This window comes from Mustela nivalis (genome assembly GCF_964662115.1).
Source record: "Mustela nivalis genome assembly, chromosome: 6".
Classification (NCBI taxonomy): domain Eukaryota; kingdom Metazoa; phylum Chordata; class Mammalia; order Carnivora; family Mustelidae; genus Mustela; species Mustela nivalis.
The window spans coordinates 22,248,439-22,266,279 of record NC_139025.1 but is presented as its reverse complement, the minus strand read 5'-3'; the positions used below and the strand labels follow the sequence as shown (position 1 = coordinate 22,266,279).

Sequence of the window (17,841 nt, the reverse complement as noted above, 5' to 3'; positions counted from 1 at the left end):
CAAAACTGACCTTCAGGGGAAACTCAGGCATAGGGCTTATGACATACAGCCAAGAGAACCTGGGAATGGGGAAAGCCATCCCCCAAACTAGCATCCTGGGCAGCCCCAAGTCCTCTCAAGATCCATCCTTTTCCCTTATCCTGACCTGTAGGGCCCATTCCAAAGGGGAAGAGCAAGGGTTGATTTGTCTAGATCAATCAGATGCTATCTCTGGCCCACTCCTGCCTTAAGCCTATGAGTTCTCCAGGTATAAGAAAGGAGGAGGAAGGAGCCCAGTGCAGACTGGGTCATGGGAAGCAAGATCACAGCTGGCTCAGCCTCCGATGCTGGACAGAAACACTTCTAGTTTTCCAAAAGGGTGAAGTCTTTCTAAAATGGCTGCTTTTGCATTGGAATCTAGCCCCAGATGTGATGCCATTGGCTTGGTGACTGGCTCTTGTGTTTGAAGTCACTGACATGAACTTGATACTATTCTATAGAGTTCAGGACTATCTTATATATCTTGCAGGGGTAGCCCTTCCCAGCTGATGAGTCAGGACAGTAGGCTGACCAGCCGCTCATAGTGTGCCATGAGTTTGAGCTTGATTTCCTATTTCCTGTGTTTCTTGCCCACATAAGGTTGTGGAGCCATGACAGGGTCTTTGAAAGTCACCTGGCAGAAGCTGCAGAACTTGTCTTGGTCTATCAGCTCTATTCTGGTGCAAGCCTTCTACACTAATGGACTGCTGCTTCAGCTTTAAGTTCTTTGCATGGATCTTCCCCCTGGGCCACAACAGTGGATGAAAAGGTCATGTTACAAATGGGGCAGCACTGGTTCTTGTCTTTGCTTCTGCAGGTCTTCTGATCTGCATATAGCTTCTTTGTTTCCCCCTTTAACACCTCCATTCCATGATTGCTAAGAAGACATTCGCTTTGTTGGCATTTTTGTTTGTTTGTTTGTTTGTTTTGTTTTTGTTTTTTGGGGGTTTTTTTTTGCCTGGAAGTGTGCCAGCTTCTGGTATTCAGAAATGAGCAAGTCAACAGACAGGAGTTCTGAATCATGTGCTCCACTTTCTCCCTCCCCACTGATTGGGCCCAGGAGACTGCTGCCCACAGGCAGTGCACCCTCTAGCCCTCTGTTCCCGTCCCCGCTGCTCTGAGCTCTTTCTTGTATGGCCTGGGCCCTCCAGGGTCCTCGGACCCCATGGTACACAACCAAGGACACTCCATCTTTCCCGCAAGCCTGAATCAGCTGGCAGCCACTCATTACCCTTGGTCTCTACTTTCTGCATCTTTAAAAGAAAAAATTAATATATAATAAGCACTGCCTAACAGCACCCCCACCCAACACACACCATCATTTGACCTCCTTACAAGATGAGTATGTCAGAATAACCTGAATTCTGTTATTCTCCTTTCTAGTTGAGAATGTGCGTATTCTTTGAATTTAGTAACTAAGAGAATCTCCTATCTTTTCATCCTGAAAAACCAATTAAAATCCATTTTCCATAGAATTTAAGGGCTTGGAATGGTAGTCATAGTCCAGGACTGGGATAACTTCTGGGGAATAATTCTTCCCAGCTCTGCCAAACCAATCTCTTACTTGTTTAAGGGGATGGAGCTCAAGAGTCTGGAAATCTAGGAAGCCTGGCTAAAATAATGATGTAAGATAAAAATCGGGTACATCTTTAATAAAAGCTAATATTAATAATTGTCACTTGCAAAAAAACACATTATCTGCCTTAGATAATTTAATCCTTCCAGCAAACCTCTGAAGAAAACTCTTGTTGTTTTCAGTGTCTTGCAGTTGATGAAACTATATCAGAATAACTGTGAGGGCTTGGCCATGTTACTCGGCCTCTTCAAGTTCCAGAGATAGAACCCAAGCCCAGGTTTATCTCCCCCAAAGCCCATTCTCTCAACCACAGCAGCTTCTCTTATCCATACCTAAACCACATCTGGCTTTATCAACAGGGAGTGCAGGAATAAAGACATACACTAACTTCAGAAACTGACCTGTAATGAACAGCATCATGTCAGTGCCTATTAGAGTACTTATTTCCCTTACATTTCTTCAGGACTGTGAATCTTTATATCCATCTTTCCTCCCTGGATTGCAATTCAGCCTTGGCTTGCCATGATTTCTTTTCCAGCTGCTAACCTGTGCACCGTGGCACTGCATGCTGTCTGGCTGTCCCATGGAGAGGAGGCTGTGCAGAGCATGGCATCTGACAAAATACAGGACATTTCTCTGAATGAGCATTATTCATTTCTGTCGGTTAAATTCAAGGCAGCAGCTTGCATTTCTCTCACTGGGCTGCTAAGAAGAACTGCAGAGCACGAGACATTTTAAAAACCAAACTGCTATGCTGCATTCTCCCACAATGAGAAAGACATGTCAGTTCATTTCAGGGAGAACTCTTGGGGGCAGAAGTTTTATAAACACCCTCCGGTGGCCCCTGGGTCCTAATTTAAAATACTTCTGTTCTATTTTATGCCAGCACTTGCTATTTTGTCTCTGAACCAAACTGATGGTTTATCTTCAGTAAGGAAGAGAGGGAGAGATGGTCATTTTGTATTTATTCTTTCTTGAACAATAGACTCAACCTCAAAGGTTCCTCAAGTTGTAAAAAGGTCAGGGTAGAGCAGATTTCTCCAAAATATGATTGTTTCTATTTATAAAATGTTACTGTGTTATGCATTAAACCTATTTGTGTCCCTCGCATTTCCATATGAATTTGAAGATCAGCTTTTCAAATCCTCCCAAAAAGAGAGTGCTTTGAATCTGTAGATCAATTTGAAGAATAACGTCATCTTTAAGATACTATCTTCTGCTCTACGAACATGGATGTCTTTCTATTCATTTATTCTTTTTCAGTTTCATTCAACAATGTTTTATGGATTTTAATGTAAAAGTTTCACAGACTTCTGTTTACTTCATTCATATAGTTTATTCCATTTGACACTGTTGTAAGTAAATCCTTTTCTTAATTTCATTTTTAGAATGTTCATGGTTAGTGTATAGAAATACTAAACATTTTTGTATATTGATCTTATATCTTGAAATCTTGTTGAAAATTTTTTTTTATTGATTCTGGTAGTTCTTCATGGATTCTTGAGGATTTTCTACATATAAAATCATCACTTGAGAATAGAGGGTTCTTATTTCCAACCTAGATGCCTGCTTGCTCACTTGCTGGCTTGCTTTTCTTCCTTTCTTTTCTCCCTTCTGTCCTTCCTCCCTTTCTTCCTTCCTCCCTTTCCTCTAATCAGTATCTGAGATGAAAACAGTTTTAATTCGCCATTTCCAACCTCTATGCTATTTACTTCTTTTTTCTTTTCTAAATGCCCGGTTAGAATATGCAGTGAGAGCGGACATCTTGTCTTGTTTTGATCTGGCGCCGAGAAAATATTCAGTCTTTCACCATTGAGTATGCTGTCAGTTGTAGGTTTTCCTGGAAGTTTTCTTCTATTTCTAGGTCAATGACTGTTTTCGTCATGAAACAGTGTTTGATTTTGTCAAATTACTTTTCTACATTTATTGAAATTACCATGTAGTTTATGTCCTTTATTCTATTATGACATATTATGCTGACTGTTTTTCACATGTTAAATCAATCTAGCATTCCCTGAATAAATCCCACTTGGTCATTATATATATAATCCTTTTTGTATTCTGCAGGATTCAGTTAACTAGCATTTTGTTGAGGATTTTGTGTTGCTATTTGTAATGGATACTGGTCTTTAATTTTCTTTTTCCTGTAATATCTTTGGTATTGGCATCAGAGTAATTGTTCTTTGATTTTTTTTTTTTTTTTTGGAAGAGTTTGTGAAGAATTGGCATTATTTGTTCTTTAAGTATTTGCCAGAATTCATCAGTGAATTCTAGATTTTTCCTCAGAGGAAGGTGTTAATGTACGAATTTTTACATTTATTTTAGGGCTATTCAGATTTTCTATTCTTGAGTTTTAGTAGCTTGCATTTTCCTGGGGTTTTGTCCCTTTCATCTAAATTACCTAACTTGTTGATATTCAGTTGTTCATAGTGTCCTCTTATAATCATATTTATTTCTGTAAAGTAGGTAATGATGTTTTCTTCTTAATTCCTCACTTAACAATTTGAAACTTCTGCATTTTTTTTCTTGGCCTATCTGGGCTAGTCAACTTTGTTTATCTTTTCAAAGAAACAAATATGGGTTTTGTTGACTTTTTTCTATTCTCTATTTCATTTATTTCCACTCTAATCTTTATTTCCTTCATTTTTTTTTACTTTGGATTTAGTGTGTATTTTTTCAAGTTTCTTAATATTATGTTATTGATTTGAGGTCTTCCTTTTTTGTTCTAACTTTTGAATATAAGTGCTCATAGCTAAAAAAAATCTCCCTTTGAGCACGTCTTCAAATCCATTCCATAACTTTTGATATCTTGTATTATCATTTTCTTTCATCTCAAAGTATTTTCTTACTTTTTACATACATTTCTCCTTTGTCCCATTGCTATTTAGAAGTATGTTAATTTCCACATATTTATGAATTTTAAAAAAGTTTAATAATTTTGTTTTTAATTCTAAATTCAGCCCATTGTGGTCAGAGAACACACTTTGTATGATTTCATTCCTTTTAAATTTATTCTGGCTTGTTCTTTGGCATAATATATGGTCTATCCTGAAGAATATTCCATGTGTACTTGAGAAGAATGTGTACTCTGTTGTTGGATGGAGTGTTCTCTGTATGTCTATTAAATTTAATTGGCTTGCTGTGTTGTTCATATCTTTTATTTCCTTGTTGATCTACTGGTTGTTCCATCAATTGTTGGAAATGGGCTATTGAGTTCTACAACTATTATTGTTGAATTATTTGCTTACCCTTCAATTTTATCACTTTTTGCTTCATGCATTCTGGGACTTCATTGTTGGGTGCATATATATTTATAATGTAATGTCTCTTTGATGGATTGACCCTTTTTATCATTATAAACGTCTTTTTTAATCTCCAAGAATAATTTTTACCTTAAAGTCTTTTTAATGTAGTCATTAGTGAGGCACTTTTGTTCTCTTTTGTTTACTTTGCATGGTATATCTTTTTTCATCTTTGGAGGAGTTTTTTATTGTTGCTTTTGTTTTGTTTTGTTTTTAGGGAGAAAAAGAGAACATGCATGCACAAGTTGAGGTAGGGGAGGGGGAGAGGGACAGGGAGAGAGAATCTTAAGCAGGCTGTAAGCACAGTGTGGAGCCCAACACAGGGCTCGATTTCACAACCCTGAGATCATGACCTGAGTTGAAATTCCTTGTAAGTTCAATCTCATTTTGTCCTCAAGCTTAAAGTATGATTTTATAGGTAAGCATATAGTTGAATCATATTTGTTTTAATATAATTCCATCAACTCTGCCTTTTGTTTCTCATTCCCAGATTTTCCTTTGAAGATTTTTGGCCATCTTCTTCTTTGCCTCATCTATGGTGTTAAATGACTGCCACTGATGTGTGTGTGTGTGTGTGTGTGTGTGTGTGTGTGTGTGTGTGTGACAAATATCCTGTGGATAGAACATTCCTCATCAAGTTCTGAGTTATAATGAATAAAGACAGATTCTGCCAATAAAGACAAGATCAGGAAGCTGCTAAACAGATCAAGTAGTAAAAATTCTCTGGGGATGAAGCTTTTTGAGGCTCTCCAAATTCATTCTGCTCCCCCAGTGACTGTTAAGCTGCTGTTTTTCACATCTATTACAGTACTCTAAGTTGTTATATTCAAGACCACCAGAGGGTAGCTATTTACTTCTAACCCACTTCTTTTCTGGGGAAGACTTAACCAACACTCATCCAAGTTGCTATCCAAGTGACATGTACTCTTAGACACTCTTCAAGTCCTGAATAAGGAATAATGGCTATTTTGGCTCGAATCTTTTTTTTTTTAAGATTTTATTTATTTATTTGACAGATTTTATTTATTTATTTATTTTATTTATTTATATCACAAGCAGGCAGAGAGGCAGGCAGAGAGAGGGGGGAAGCAGGCTCTGCGCTGAGCAGAGAGCCTGATGCGGGGCTCGATTCCAGAACCCTGAGATCATGACCTGAGCCAAATACAGAGGCCTTAACCCACTGAGCCACCCAGGCGCCCTTGGTTCGAATCTTTAAGTTAGGCCTTGGATGCAGTTTAATTGTTTTACCTTAAAAGAAAGAAAACTTCTCTGCTGATTGGAAGGAAGTAAGGAAGGAAGAGGGGAAGGGACGGGAAGGGAAGGGGGAAAGAATAATTACAAGAAGAAAAAATCTACCTGTTTGTATATCATGCTCACTCAAGCTCCCATAAAAGAGCCTTTGCCATCTTTAGCCAAGTTATATTTGCTGAATTCAACTTTTTTCTGTAAGCTATATAAATTCTTTATACATTCTTGTCCATGGTCTTCTTAACAGCATGCACTCTAATTATTATGTCAGTAATGCACCTTTAGACTTTAAACTGATTCTTCTGAATGTCCAGTGCTTAAAGGTGAAGAAATAACACTATATCCCAGAAAATTGTATATTTTATGCTCTCCTTTTAAAAATGAATAACTGTTATTTAGTCTATTTTTAAGTGTAGTTCTCTCTACACCTATACTTTCTTCCAATTTCATTGCTAAATGACCTACTATCACCTGAAGTTAAGAAGTTTGGGAAATGGCATCTTGATAGCATTTTAAAACACCACAATGATGTTGAAAATAATTCAGCTTTTCTTAAAGCCAACTTAAATTTAAAACTTAAAGAAAATATGTGGGCACTTACTTTTGTTACTTGTAACACGGTGCATAGCTTGTATAACATACAGTGTTAAAATCTCTGACTTAGTAGTGCATACGGCCATCTGAAATAGCACTACATTCCTTAGTCTTCCTCACAGCTAGTGACTTTGTGGAAAAGATCCGATCAAGAACTGATAAATGGAAGTGATATACGTAATTTCTAAACAAAAACCTTACTGAGATGTGAAAGGAAGGTTAGCATGTCATCCTTTCTCTTTCCCACTGAATGGAATATAATATAAATCCTGGCGTTCTAAAAGACAAATGATCTTTAGACAACCTTGGAAATATAATGCACACTTGCTTCAGAGTCAGAGAAGCTCAGATCCTTGACACCATGAACTTGCCATGACCACTCCCACCCAGCTGCCAACCTCAAGACTTTTACATGACAGAGAATTAAATGCCTGCCTTACTTGAGGTTTTAAGTTATTGTTATTTGAGGTTTGAGTCACCCCCAGCTGAATCTAATCTTAACTCATAGAGCAGTTTTCAAGGCTTAAAACTTAACTTTCCTGAGCTAGGGAAGCCATTAAATACATCATAGAAATTCAATTAAGTTACTCATTGATGATCAGTACTGCTTAATCAAAATGTGCTTGGAGGAAATCTCTCTGCAACATGATAAAATGGATATTCTGAAATAGAACCGCTTCTCCAAACACTACGGTACACTCACACTCACACCAGATGATTTCTTATAAAATGGAAACTGACCTTTATTCTGACTTCAATCGGTTTTGCAAGGTTGTGAATATTCATGCACTAAGAATCTACATCTCTTTTGCCTGGTAATATTGTTTATCCCTATTACATATTACTTTTCATTATAGAATCTAACAATCACAGTCTCTTGAAAATCTCCTGATTTCCCTAGATAGCATTTGTACCATGTATCTGCATTTTCATAGTATTTTATAGCCAAGTTCTATCATTGGGTTTGATACATTATTATATTATTTGATGTTTCTGCATCTGTCTTGTTTACTCTGCTGTAAACATCTCAAAAGTGACAGTGATCTAACCATCTGTGATTTCAACACTTCACACAGAGCATATAGTAGATTCTATTAGTTTTCTATCGCTATGTAGCTAGTTACCACAAACTTGGCGGCTTAAAACAATACCCATTTATTGTCTTGTAGGGTCACAGGTCCAGGTGGGTCTGACGAGGCTCTTTGCTTATGGTCTCATAAGGTGTCAAAATCAAGGTGTCAGTCAGACCGAGCTCTGACCCAGAATCACAGTGCTGGTTCAAGTCGTCGTCAGCAACCTTGCATTAATAGGACTGATGGGTTTTCATTATCTTGCTGCCTATCACCAAGAACCCACTTTGAGCTTCCAGAAGCCCCCTGTATTTTTTGTCATGTGGCCCCCTTGTATCCACAAGCAAGCTATAGTGTGCCAAATCTTTATGCTTTGACTCTGTCTTCCCTTTCTACAATCTGCTAAAACAAACAAACAAACAAAAAACTCTTCATTTTAAAAGACACTTATAACTAAATTAGGCACACCCAGATATCCTCCTTTTGCCGTATGATTTAACAAATAATCTTGGGGGTGATAATATCATTTTCATGGATTCCACTTACACTCAAAAGGGAGATGATCATACAAATGAAGGGGCATTTGGGGGTTGTTCATGCTTATCAGGTAAACATAAAAAATGTATCAAATAAGAAAATGACCCCTGCTTGTTGAATTTTATTAGCATGTAGATATTTAAAACATAATTGGAGAGGGTATGTGCTATGGTGGGTACTGTGAATTGTGTAAGACTGATGATTCACAGAACTGTACCCCTGAAACAAATAATACATTGTATGTTAATTTAAAAATAAATAAGCAGGGGTTCCTGGGTTGCTCAGTGGGTTAAAAGCCTCTGGCTTAGGTCATGATCCCAGGGTCCTAGGATGAGCCCTACATGGGGGGGGGGGGGTCTCTGCTCAACAAGGAGCCTGCTTCCTCCTCTCTCTGCCTGCCTCTCTGCCTACTTGTGATCTCTGTGTGTGTGTGTGTGTCAAATAAATAAATAAAATCTTTAAAAATAAATAAAAATAAATAAGCAAATACCCCCCCAAAATAAATAAATAAAATGTAAACTTGTGTTAATTTTTCTTTCTCAAAGATCCATAAGCACATGCGCATAATTTCATCTTACAGTACAACCATTAATTTAATTATCAAAGCCTTAGGAGTTTGGGTGACAAGTCATTACTAACTGGATCAATAAAAAAGAAAACAACAACAACAACAGTAAGAAGAAACAAAGCTAAGAATAAAGCATATAAAGTCCTATCAACCTATCTCCTAGGGCAATGAATACTACATTTGCAAATAACCAAAGGAGAACATGACCTTTCTAGGACAATTAAGTCCTCCTCCAAAGAGAGGACTCTACAGAGAGCAGCTGACACTTTTTCCTTAAGAGTCATAAACAAACCAACAAACAACAATGACAAAACTATATATATAAAGAAAAATTTAAAATAGTAAAATGGTGGTGAATTATATAAATGAAATACAGCTGGGAAAGGTAATTTGGATGCATCAAGATAATATCTGCATGATGACGCAGTAAGAGCATTAACTGCTTTGCTGTGTCTGTGTATATCCGGAGTGGAAGAGAAGTAAAGCAAAGTCTAAGTGAACTTGACCCTCTTTCTGCTGAGGTCTCTACACCAAAGTTCTAGTCACCATGAACCTGTTTCCAGAAAAAACGTACTTCCTAGCACCCTGGTCCAGAGCCCAGGGATCAGTTACCTGTGGAAAGAACTCACCTACGTAAGCATTCCCATTCCTGATTCTGTAGAATCTGTTTCCCGTGTCTACACAGTGCCCACTTTGCAGGGCTATGCTGAGACGGCTCAGAATTCTAGTACAGTCATCATTAGAACTTGTCCCACCCTTAGGATGTCAGGCCTGCCTGTGAGTCATCCTGCTCTTAGTGATTTTCTGCCAATTCCACACACCTTCCTCCCTTTCTTTCCAACCTATTGAAAAAGAATCAAGTCTCAGATTGTTACACTTGCTTTTCAAGTACAAAATAGTATAGGTAATACCACAATTCATACAACCTTTCAAGAATTTCTCCAGGTAAACTCATTTATGGGACGCTTGGATGTGGTCGAGTCCCTCTTCCAGAAACACAGAATTATTAAAAGATGGGAGGAAAATTATCTCATGCAGCAATATTAAGAAGTTTAGCTAAAATAGAAATCTCTGTACACATACAGAAAGCATTAAAATGTGTACTTCTCATATCTATAAAACCATTTACCTTGCCCACAAGAGCAAGCTGAATGTAGTGCTGTTTCGTAACAGAATTGTGTGAAATGTGTCAGTGTTGGTTTTTCTGATGGATTCCACTGAATGTAACTCCACCAGGGTCTCTGACTCATTGCCTTCACTCACAGGAAGACTGCCCTGAATCCCGAGAGCAGACAGAACAGCTCTCTGAAACACGGCCCCCTCTACTTACGGCCCGTCACCAGCCATTGGCTGCTTCTGCTACAATCAGCTAAGATTTGTCATCTTCTAAAATTACAGTCTTGCCCTCATAAGCTGCTGCTCAATCAGCTTTTGCAATTTTTGCCAATTCCATGGAAAAAAGATTCATTTGTGATTTTGTAGTTTCTGCCATTTTCCCTCTCTCTCTCTCTCTTTTTTTTTCAGGATTTATTTGTTTGAGAAAGGGAGCAAGAGCTTGCACACCCCAGGAGAGAGACAGAGGGAGAGGAAGAGAGAGAATCTCAAGCAGACTCCCTGCTCGGTGGGGAACTGACCCAGGTCTTGACTCCAGGACCCATGAGATCACGACCACAGACAAAATCAGGGAGTCGGTCACTTAACTGAGCAAATCCAGGTGCCCTATCATTCCCCCTCTTTGTGGCCTGACTGGAAAGTCATCCAATCTTCCCACTAAGATGCTTAGGTCACCCTCAGTCCTGTAAAACAGTGAATCTTGGGACACCACATCAAAAACTAGTGATGCATGTATGGTGACTAACATAACACAATAAAAATTAAATTAATTAATTAACTAATTAATTAAATTAAATAAAAACTCCTGTGCTAAGCCAGCCCTTCATTTCCTTTCATCCCTCTAGGGTTGCCCACACTTGCCATCTTACATATCTAATGCATAGTTTGATTTTGCTTAATGTCTGCTAGGAATAGCCATGCCAAAAACCTAAGCAAAACAAAAACAAATGGATTGCTTAGGAGTCTTGATATGACTGGCAAGCATCGTTCCTATGTAAGTCACAAATGTGATTTTTGATCTCAATTACTATTGACTATAACTTGTGGTCATTTAATAGCTTTGCCACAACCCACATAGGTCAAGGCCATAAACCCAAAGACACTGTCCCCTGTGGAGATACCCACAGTCATCACTACAGCACATTCTAATTATTGTAATGACTCAGAAATAAGGAGATAATAAGAAATAAGAAATAAGATGCTCAGCTCTATTAGAAAATTTTGTCTGGCATCTGGATGAGAATATGCTTCTTGGATTCTTTCCTTCAAGATTCCTATTGTTTCCCACTGGAGACAGTCATTTGTGGACCTCTATAATATTCTACATTTTCTTTATGTTAGCATTTATTGCTATTATTTAAATCATTTTAGGTCACCCTTAAACAATTTTTCTGCCATAATATTTCTAACCCATTTGAGGATTAATGGATGGCTTTCACTCACTGTAGCCACATGTTAATTCTCCTAGATCTGTTCGTTATTTCTTTGATAACAATGTTCTATCTTAATATGTGAAAGAAGATCCCTCTAACTCAATCAAAACTTGACTGCATTTATTTTGATATTCCAAATACATTTCTTCTGTTTGGTCTTTAGGGGCCAGTTATTTTTGAGAACAGCAAGAAAAGAAAAATTCTTCCTATTTGAGTCGCATCCAACTAACTAATGGGAATCCAAAGGGGAAATGGAGATTTGGCTTCTCTACTTTTTTAAATTTAGCCTGATTAGGCAGAATGGAAAATAACTGGCTTGAGATGTATAAAAATATGTGTGGTTGAATGGAGATATTAACCTATTCCCTCCACATGGATCAGTTGCTTAGATAAGACTAAAATAAAAACATCTACCAAATAATATACTCTTATACACAAGAACAAAAAGAACATTTATTCTTTAGGACCCGATGTCAAAGTTCAAAAGTGCATAAAGTATTGATCAATCCATAAGTTTTAAGCTTTGCTCAGTCGAAAAAAAATACAGAATGTTCTGAAATCAAATATGAACAAAAAAACTGAGAAACTGAGCAAGGTTTTTTAATAATGTAACTTATACTAGTTCAAAGAATAGACTCAGCACTTTTAGTATGTATTATGTTATGTACTCAAGTATTGGTGAAAATAATTCACAGCAGTAAAACCTATTAAGCCTTCCACTTACAAGGGCATCCTAGGGACAACTTTAAAAAAGAAAATAGCAAATGCTTCATTTTATAAAAAATATTGTTGCAAGGTTAGCAATAAATCCTGAATCAAAAATCCATGTTGGGTTATCAATAGTTGAAAAAGAATTTCAGTTTTCAACCTATAGACTCAGTCTAACCAATATGTATAAATCATTATATTCTTTTTCTAATTAATAAAGGTAAATACACGAGACTTTTAAATTTTTGCACACATTTCTCTAAAGCAGCTGAAAGATCCTGGGTAAACTGGCTCAGACTTTTAAAAGCATGTTAGTAACTCCATGTAAGAATGTATACATGTATAAGGAAAATATGTTGCTTTTTCTAAATTTAATATAATGAGAATTTCTAATTTAAAAAATATGACAAAAATATGAACCTGGAAGTGATTAAATAAAAATTGAAAGCAACCAAACTTTGTTAATAAAATTTATGTGATTAAGGTCATAATCTTTATGGATTTAAGAATGTCTCTGAGACAATCTACTCTCCTCTAATTTAGAACAAATTCTACATGTCAGGAGACATAGAGAGAGAGAGGGAGGGAGTGGGGGTTGGGGCAGAGCGGGGATAGAAGCGGGCTCCCCACTAAGCAGTATCCTTTGCATGCAGGAAATGCTTCTTCCCTTTCCTTTTTTTTCTTTAAAGATTTTATTTATTTATTATTCGAGAGAGAGATTGAGAGAATGTGTGGAAGGAGGGGCACTGGGGAAGCAGACCCCATGTGGAGCAGGCAGCCCAATGTGGGACTTGATCCCAGGACCCTGGGTTCATGACCTGAGCCAAAGGCAGATGCTTAACTGACTGAGCCACCCAGGCACCCTGCATTATGGTAGCTTTTTTAAAGGTTAAGTATACACCTAAAATCCAGCCATTCAATTCTGGGTATTACCTAACAGATAAGAACAATATATGTCCACACAAAGACATATACCTAACATTCATACAACCTTAATTTATAATAAACAAAAACTGGAAATAGTTTCCATGAAATGGTGGGTGGATAAACAGAATTATATTGTTTCATCGAATAATACAATTTAAAAATAAAATGAGGAGCACCTGGGTGGATCAGTCAGCTAAACTTCCGCCTCTTAATTTCAGGTCAGATCATGATCTCAGGGTCATGAGAGCAAGCCCCATTCTGGACTCCACACTCAGCAGGGCTGGGGGGAGCCAGCAGTCTGCTTGAGATACTCTCTCTCCCTCTACCTCTGCCCTGCCCCCCCCCACTTGCATGAGCATGCCTGCTCTCTCTCTCTGTCACTAAAATAAATCTTTTTAAAAAATTGAAATAAAAATAGAAAAAAATAAAAATAAAATGAACTACTCACACTGGTTAAGACATAGAAAAAAATCTCAAAAAAAAAAAAATCTTCAAAAAAGAAAGAAGCCAGATTAAAAAGAACATACTTTTGGGACGCCTGGGTGGCTCAGTTGGTTAAAGCAGCTGCCTTCGGCTCAGGTCATGATCCCAGCGTCCTGGGATGGAGTCCCACATCGGGTTCCTTGCTCAGCGGGGAGCCTGCTTCTCCCTCTGCCTCTGCCTGCCTGTGCTTGCTTTCTCTCTCTCCCTCTGACAAATAAATAATAAAAAAAAAAGCATACTTTATGATTTATTTATATAAAACTCTAGAATATAAAAAGTAATCTGTAGGATGAGGAAGTATGTTACACGGATATGGGGAGAAGCCAAAGGGAGGGACTACAAAGGGCAAATGGTCATGAGGTAATAACTTGTGGGAGGGATGGATATGTTCAGTACCTTAATTGTGTTATTGGCTTGTGTGTATATAATATACATATATATTATATATATAATATAAATAATATAAATATATAGAAGACTCATTAAATTATGTAACTTATTGTCAATTACATCTAAATAAAAATGTTCAAAAAATAACATATCAAAATACGTGGAATACAGCTAACACAGTGAGTGGTCAGAGGGAAATTTATGGCTTTCAATTTATATATTAGAAAAGAAGAGTGCTCTAAATCAATGACTGAAATTTCCATCTCACAAAATTAGGAAAACTAGAGCACATTAAGATAGAAGGAAGGAAATAAGGAAGAGCAGAAATCCTTGAACTAGAAAACAAAAACACAAATTATCAATAAATATTAGTAAGTCAAGAGTGGACACAACTAGGGTTTCTACAGACATTAAATAATTGAGGGAATATTTTGAATAACTTTATGGCAATAAATTGGAAAATTTAGATACAAAAAAATGGAAGACGGCATTACAAAAATGGATCCAAGAAGATATAGAAAAGCTTAAGAGCCTTAAGTCAATTAACGAAATTAAATTTGTAATTAAAATTTTCCCACAAATAAAACTCCTGCTAGATATACCCTGATGGATACATAATGCACATTATATAATATAATCATATATTACACATACATCTTTTATATATAAATAAAAATGGAGAAAGAAGAGAGAAGGAAAGAGTTGAGAGGAAGAAAGAGGAAAAGAAAGGAAGGAGGGGATTATCATGTAGTAACTTATTATGACTATTTATAAGCCAGAGCAGATAATAATGACGAATTGTGATTCAGCCTAGCTCTGTTGCATTTCATGACCCTGTTCCTTACCTTTATCACAATCACAAACGCCGACCTGCAGTCAAACACCTCAGTAAAAATGGCATTCACTTATGTAAAATTCATCTAGAATCCTCAACTCCATCAGTCTGAACCCAGATTGTCGGGTGGGTTTTTCCCTTCAGTTTCACTTAAATTATAGATCTATGTTTAATACAGTTAACAGACTCCTCAGAGTGACACGAGACATTCACAAGCAAGCCTCAACAAAGTTATAAAATATTTTTCAACTAAAAATTGCATTGAATTAGTTCAAAGTCTAATCAAGGTTTGCCAATTTCAGGATGGATTAAGAAAACCACACTAGCGCTCAGGTTAGCAGTTGTCTCTTTTATAATTGTAGCCACACCCTCGGAATCATGGCACTTTGCTTTCTTCACAGAAGACACCTTAGGGCAACACCCATCCCTGCCCCCTCTCCTAGATACCCAGGCTGCAAAGGAAAGGAACCCAGGATGTGAATGATCTCACGAGCTCTCCTACTCCCAATTTAAAGGAACTTTACTGATACATTATTCCTTCAGTTTGATAAGCCAGATGGCTTTTTCAGATTATGTTATCACAAAATACGGGCTGCCAATTTTCCTATAAAATAACTGTCAACCTTTTAAATATGAAATATCAAAACCATTTTTTCAATGTTATAGCAAAATACAATGTGCCAATTGGAGAGCAGGTGATGGATCCCATTGTTTTATTCTTTATTGGTTGTCATAAATGAAGTGAATTGAAATGTATAAAAAGTGCTTGTAAATACTGAAATGCTATTCAAATAAAAGATTTGTTTGGGTTTCCTTCTGTTGGTCGCATTAGTTATTAGGTTATAAAGTTGTTAATAGTTTTAGGTACCTCTATTGTTTTCACAAGAACTTTTATTAAAAGGCTTAGCTTTGGGGGCACCTGGGTGGCTCAGTCGGTTGAGTGTCGGACGCTATTTCTGCTTGGGTCATGATCTCAGGGTCCTGGGATCAAGCTTCACATCCAGCTCTGTGCTCCCATGCTTGTCCCTCTTCCTCTGCTCCTCCTCCCCCCCTGCTCTTTTTCTCTCTGTATCATGAATAAAAATCTTTTTAAAAAAATGCTTCGTTTTTTAAAAACATGTAAATGAGAAAGATAATTTCATTAACCCAGACGGTGCAGTGTGAACTTATGAGAAGCTTCAGATTTGGTGCTATTCTCAAATGAGATATTTGTTTATTAGATCGAGATGTTTAGCTGAAAAGATGAGGTGAGCATATGCTGGATTAAGGTTTTTTAAAAACACAAAGCCTATTTCAAGGAGAAAATAAACATTAGGGTCTGTTTTCATTGTGTGAAGGTTTCTCTCCATTTCTGCTCTTCTAAAATCCATTTTATAGATTTTGTAATTTCTCAAGAGTTAAGACTTTGCAGCTTAATTTATGTGATTATCAAGAGAAACTAATTCAAAAAGTGGACAACTTTGTGGAAGTGACTTTATCAGGCTTCAGAAGCCAAAATTTAAAAGGAAAACTAATTTCATCACAAATATCCTTCAGTCAGCAAAAGCTCTAATTTAAAGTGGTCAGACTTCCTGAAATACCTCAGCAGTTAAAATCCCTGATTTATTTTGCATAATGGGAGCAACTCAAACAACAGGACCCTTTCTACTGTCATCCACAATATCAACCCCTTTTTCATTTTACTTAGTTGTTAGGTGAGTATAGTACACTGTGAAACTCTTGACTGGCCATAGAAAATACTGGAAACCCTGACTTTGTGTTTCTCTAAACAAAGCCCTTTCTCATCTCTGAGACATAGCTATATATACATTTCTGGGTGAGGCCAATGAATGCCCCTTTTCTGAGGGTATCTGTTGCCCAAAATGTATTCAAAATGATGAGTCTGAAGATGCACATATTCAAGTTACTAAAAAAAAAAGAAAAAAGAAAAAGAAACTTCACTGTGAGTTTCTCAGAAATGCCAGTGTGCCCACTCTTCCTCATGCTTTCTCTCTCTAGTCTCTTCCTTCATCTCCCAGCCAGATTTCCGGCTATGCAGAGAATATATCTGAGGTTATTAGAATTGAGACTGAAGAAGTCACTCAAAGCCATTAGAAAGCAGTTATAATAGCAGGCAAGAGAAAGGAGCTTCTTTTTTTAAAAACCTAAAACTGGCAGGTTAGTTGGACCCTCATGTCTACCCCTCATGAGTTGTGTGGCTCAGTCGTTAAGCGTCTGACTTTAGCTCAGGTCATGCTCCCAGGGTCCTGGGATCGAGACCCGCATCAGGCTCCCTGCTTGGCAGGAAGCCTGCTTCTCCTTCTACCACTCCTTCTGCTTGTGTTTCCTGTCTCACTGTGTCTCTCTTTGTCAAAGAAATAAATAAAATCTTTAAAATAAAGATAAAATGGGACATAAAGAAAAGGATCAGAAGTAGAATCTTTAAGGAGACGCTGACAAACGAAACAAGACACAACATATAATCACTTACTTTGAAAACCATATTCATATTGCCTGTCTATGTATTTGTATGTTTCTATACCTGTAGAAAAACATGGAAGGAGCACACCTGTTTATCATGTGAATTGCTAAAACAATCCCTACGATAGGAGAAAAAAAGTGCTTAAAATAATATAAATCAAAATATCTGATTTTTTAAATTGAAAAAAATCACTTCAGATTTGCTTTTCAAAAATTTTTGTCTGAAGGTAGCAGGGTAGAGTAGGAGCAGAAATCTGAGTAAGCGCATACATTTGCATTTGAATGTTGCTAATCACCAGCTGGGTGAACTTGACTGAGTTAACTCCCCCTGAGCTTTGCTCATTTGTGAAATGATTGAATTGAGCCAGTAACCAGTATGTTCTTCGCCACTGTCAAAACGGATTTGAGTCTTGGATAAGCAAAATTAAAAATTTTACAGAGACATTTAAGGTTATTTCGTGTATCGTAAACCATTATGAAGACACTGCCTTAACCAATTTTATAAAAAAAGACCTGTCCTGTAAAACAGTAAACCTCGGGTTGGTGCTGATGAGGTCCAAGGTGACAACAGTAGTGTCC

General features: G+C 37.2%; 1 pseudogene across 1 annotated transcript in view; it reads right to left on the bottom strand.

The window, feature by feature from the left end:
* Positions 1–396: 396 nt before the first annotated feature.
* Positions 397–17,841, bottom strand: part of LOC309868079 (zinc finger protein 346 pseudogene) — a 101,520-nt pseudogene continuing 84,075 nt past the window's right edge. Inside the window, exons 2-3 of the transcript in view lie at positions 2,116–2,207; positions 397–1,107 (exon numbers count right to left, since the gene is read on the bottom strand). The product of the transcript in view is annotated as a zinc finger protein 346 pseudogene (transcript). The remainder of the gene's footprint in view (positions 1,108–2,115; positions 2,208–17,841) is intronic.